At 37.0% G+C, this 5,544-nt stretch overlaps 1 long non-coding RNA gene across 1 annotated transcript; it reads left to right on the forward strand.

The window, feature by feature from the left end:
* Positions 1-1,842: 1,842 nt before the first annotated feature.
* On the forward strand, positions 1,843-4,405 carry LOC139824873 (uncharacterized). The gene is made up of 3 exons (XR_011735331.1): positions 1,843-2,467; positions 2,739-2,811; positions 2,904-4,405. It is a non-coding gene; the product is annotated as an uncharacterized lncRNA (long non-coding RNA).
* Positions 4,406-5,544: the final 1,139 nt, after the last annotated feature.

The raw sequence follows: 5,544 nt of genomic DNA on the forward strand, positions 1-5,544 counted from the left end.
TTTGAAAAAGGTAATTTTGTACGGATATCACGCCTTTTTGTAGTGTCATATAAGACGTCGGCGTTAGAAGTAGATAGAAGAAGAAGTATCTTAATAAAAAATTTTCACATTTGGACTTTGCGTCGCAATATCTCCGCTCGTAGGGCACGGAACGGGATATTATAAGAGAAACCCCCCCCCCCCCTAATTGGACCTTAAGCTATCCATCAAGCCTACTTAGAACTTGATCCGTTCACTCGTTATTGAGATCTCAACATCTCGGGTACTCGCAACCCGTCGCGTCGCGTAAAAGAGTCACGGTCGGTCTCGCTCCGCGTGTACTTGGCGCGAGACACTACCGTGTCTCTTGATTCTGCCGCTAGGGAATTTTTAAGTCGATTCTTATGAATCAAGCTTGAATTCGATGTCTAGGTGTTCCAGGTTGCCGATGACGAGGTTCACATAGTGCGCTCCGTAGTTTTCGGTGTCTACGTGTATTAATACCTCGAATTCGATATCTACGTGTCCTACATTCAGATTTAAAGTTATTAATACACCTAGACACCAAAAACTACAAAGCGCACTATGACACCTGAGACACCTAGACATCAATTTCAAGATATTAATACACGTAGACACCGACAACTACAAAGCGCACTATGTGTGGACCTCGTCATCGGCAACCTGGGACACCTAGACATCGAATTCAAGGTATTAATACACGTAGACACCGAAAACTACGGAGCGCACTATCTAGACATTGTCATCGGCAACCTGGGACACCTAGACATTGCATTCAACGTATTATTACACCTGGACACTGAAAACTACGAAGCGCACTATGTGGACCTCGTCATCGCCAACCTGGGACACCTAGACATCGAATTCAACGTACAATTACACCTGGACACCGAAAACTATGAAGCGCACTATCTGGATCCCGTCATCAGCAACCTGGGACACGTGGACATCAAATTCAAGGTATTAATACACGTAGACACCGAAAACTACGAAGCGCACTATGTGGACCTCGTCATCGGCAACCTGGGCCACCTAGACATCGAATTCAACGTACGATTACACCTGGACACCGAAAACTATGAAGCGCACTATCTGGATCCCGTCATCGGCAACCTGGGACACGTGGACATCGAATTCAAGATATTAATACACGTAGACACCGAAAACTACGGAGCGCACTATGTGGACCTCGTCATCGGCAACCTGGGACACGTAGACATCAAATTCAACGTACAATTACACCTGGACACCGAAAACTATGAAGCGCACTATCTGGATCCCGTCATCGGCAACCTGGGACACCTAGACATCGAATTCAAGGTATTAATACACGTAGACACCGAAAACTACGGAGCGCACTATGTGGACCTTGTCATCGGCAACCTGGGCCACCTAGACATCGAATTCAACGTACGATTACACCTGGACACCGAAAACTATGAAGCGCACTATCTGGATCCCGTCATCGGCAACCTGGGACACGTGGACATCGAATTCAAGATATTAATACACGTAGACACCGAAAACTACGGAGCGCACTATGTGGACCTCGTCATCGGCAACCTGGGACACCTAGACATCGAATTCAACGTACGATTACACATGGACACCGAAAACTATGAAGCGCACTATCTGGATCCCGTCATCGGCAACCTGGGACACGTGGACATCGAATTCAAGGTATTAATACACGTAGACACCGAAAACTACGGAGCGCACTATGTGGACCTCGTCATCGGCAACCTGGGACACGTAGACATCGAATTCAACGTATTATTACACCTGGACACCGAAAACTATGAAGCGCACTATCTGGACCTCGTCATCGGCAACCTGGGATACCTAGACATCGAATTCAAGCTTGATTCATAAGAATCGACTTAAAAATTCCCTAGCGGCACTTTCTGCCAAGCGTAGAGAACCTTCTTTTCCGTTGACTCAATATATATTATATATTACCTAATTTACCTAAATAGAAATCTTCCTCCTGACCGATAAGTCTATCGACCTAATTTCGAAATACGCGCGCGATATCGAAACTGGCGATACCTGCGCCGCCAGCGTCGAAAAAGTAAAAGGGACGTTTCTCTGATAATCATAATAATATTGAGACGTCGGCGTTAGGAGGAGGAGGAGGAGGAGGAGGAGTATCTTAAAAATAAATTTTCACATTTGGACTTTGCGTCGCAATATCTCCGCTCGTAGGGCACGTAGCGGAATATTATGAGAGAAACCCCCCCCTAATTGGACCCCAAGCTATCGATCAAGCCTACTTAGAACTTGATCCGTTCACTCGTTATCGAGATCTCAACATCTCGGGTACTCGCAACCCGTCGCGTCGCGTAAAAGAGTCACGGTCGGTCTCGCTCCGCGTGTACTTGGCGCGAGACACTCATGTGTCTCTTGATACGGATCATGTATACGAAGTGTCAAATAAGTAATAAGAATGACAGCTAGTGATTGAAAGGTAAGATATTAATTGATACATAAGGAAGTAAATAGGTAAAAGTAAATTTAATATAAGTGTAAAAGAGAGAAATTAAAGAAAATCTTCCTGGTATATTCCGACAAATATAAAATTATTAGAAATTATTAGAAATTGTTACAAATTATTATAAAAATTATTATAAATTATTATAAATTATTACAAATTGTTATATATAAATTATTATAAATTATTACAAATGTTTTATAAACATAACTATTAATATGTATTATGTTATCTATATATATTTTAGGTAATCGGACATCGCATTAAATCAGCGAGTCGCGTGGTTGCAAACTGTTGATTCTGTGCCTTTCTACTAGCAGGTAAAACAAGAACTTTTTTTCAGGAAGTAAAATTATTAAAAAACATACATATAATTTATTTAAATTACAAAATAATATATTTCTTTTTGCAGACAAGTAGATGATGTTGAATTATTTTCAGCATTTAATATCTGCTTTCATGTGCCTAATTTATCAACCCCTGATCATCTGTTAAACATGTTGGAAGAAGTTGATCTCGTCTCAGAAATGGCTTTCTTAAATGCAAAGCTTCAAGGGAAACGGTTAAGTTATTAAAATCCTTATTTTCCTTATTCAGACATCGGACAATATATGTGATATTATCTAGCGTATATGACACGTAGGGCAAATATTTTGTTATAGATATCATTGTATATATTTTTATAATATATATTTTATTATATATTTTATCATCATGTATTTTATCATTTCAGTGTATTCATCGGTGTATTAAGAAATTGCTCTGCCTAATAGATATGGCACGTCAAGTGGAACCAAGTTACAGAGTCGCAAAATTCTTTTGGAAAGAGAAAACTGGAAGAAGAAGGCTTCTGAGCATAGCTTGTTTTGAGTTTAGATCGCTCAAGCTGAAGCAACTTTGATCATCCCCCAAAACGAACGTATTCTCAGATTGTAGTAATTTAAATAGAGAAATTTATAGCTTCTGTGTATAAGTGAGAGATATAATCAGTGATATCTCTAAATCTCCTCTGTGTTACAATGAGTTGTTGTGACAGATAGAAAATAGATAATATCGCTTAGATTGTGATGCATGTCTGAAGACACGTAATTAACTCTGTCAAGTACTACATTATTACATATATTTAAACAAATGTTATCAGTTTTGTAAATCACAGAGGTGAATATCATATTTTCGTATAATATTTTTATATATAACAAGTAACTTTTATGTCATCTTAATTTGATTTAATTTAATTTATTTTGATTAACTCTAGAAATTCAATTTCTTGATTTTACATACTTTCAACGGCTTAAGGCTCCTAAGTGCTCGCTGCGACCATGTTAGATCGTGACATCAGAAATGACACGCTGAGAATCTTTGCGTGCTATTTTTAAATAAAAATATTTAAGTAAAAGAACACTTCAGATCGCTTTAATACACTTGTAAAATGTTCTGAAAACTACTCTTTTCCCTTGACAGTTAATAAACAGCTGTAAAATGAATATGATACAAAGCCTAGTCATGCAAGCTTATTGAGCAGCGCATGACTAGGTTTCGTATCACATTCATTTTACGGCTATTTATTAACTTTCGAGGGAAAAGGATAGTTTTCTGAACATTTTATAAAACGGTCTAAAGTAATTTTTTTTTTATCCAAATATCTTTTTATTTTAAAATAACACGTAAGAATTCTCAGTGTGTCATTTCTCGCCTCTGACGTTACGATCTAACATGACCCAAGAGCTTAACAAATTTATTTGTTGGATTTACTTGCATTTGGAAGTAATAAAATTTATTTCAACTTAAACAAATATCCAATTACTGCTTAACCCTCCACCTGCATACGTTTTTTTTTTACCTTCGCAATGCATACGTGCGTCTGTCGCATCCGACGTTATTTTCTCTACCTTAAAGTATTTAAAAAAATCTGAATAGTTCACAAAACATCTGTCTACATTGTAGTTGACGATTTTATAGTCATTTTGATAAACATTGTTTATTTAATATTTTATTTTAATGAACTTTGAATAAAAATAAAGGAAAAAGATGGATTTCTTTAAAAATGTTTAATTTTTAAATAGTGCAGATTGATATCTTCAAAAAAGTTGAATTATTTAGGAGGGTCGAAATGGTACTTTTTAGATACGGAAAATCGTTGATAGGTAAATAAAAAACTAAAGATAAAATTATATACAATATGGCATATGACATTTTTTAATAATAATCTTGAAAGGCTCAATTAATTACAAATCAAAACGTACAAAAAATCGGGCGCAAAACCGTAACAAAATGTTCCTGTTAAGATATTTAATAAACAATTAATTTACAAACGTTTTGGCCTATATCTGACCATTTTTAATGTAATTACAAAAATTTTAAATAACACGCAATCGACGCATGAACGCAATAGATGTCGAAAAGTAGTCGGAAACATTCGCCGCCTTAGCTAGATTAGTTACAGGTGCATTGGGTGTGAAACTTGCCAAAGCTAGACAAGAACGTGAGCTCGAAAAGAATATATTATGTGAAGCAAAAGGTAATCTTTGAATGTGTGTATTATAATACATGATATAAAAGTAAAAATAGTTCAATAACTATTGAAGAGATTATTAAGAGAGATTCTTGCATTACAGTGAAAAGACGATTCGCCGCAATAAACAACGAGAGAATGTTTGGGAAGGCATAATACCTACAAAGTAACATTACATATCGCTAATATATAAAGGAATATTTATAAGGATTTATACCTTATTATTACATACATTATACGCATTCACATTATTGTGGCTGCGTAGTTTGACATAGCCCACCGTGGCTCGCATAATGTTATTCTCGTATTAGCGCGCATATTTGTGCTTTACTCGTCTATTCGTTACATTGATAAATACAAAGATGAACAACCATTTTTCCAACTTGCCAAATTTACTCGCTTTGCTGTAGAAAAATTATCCCTAACAGCCTAATGCTAGCAGAATATCGGCGATATGCCAACAGATCCAATCATGAATGTGCAGCAGATTCTTGTCCACTGCGTCCTCATTAAGCTTATTTTCTAGCAGCACGGTTTGCTG

This window comes from Temnothorax longispinosus, unplaced genomic scaffold (genome assembly GCF_030848805.1).
Source record: "Temnothorax longispinosus isolate EJ_2023e unplaced genomic scaffold, Tlon_JGU_v1 HiC_scaffold_629, whole genome shotgun sequence".
Taxonomy (NCBI): domain Eukaryota; kingdom Metazoa; phylum Arthropoda; class Insecta; order Hymenoptera; family Formicidae; genus Temnothorax; species Temnothorax longispinosus.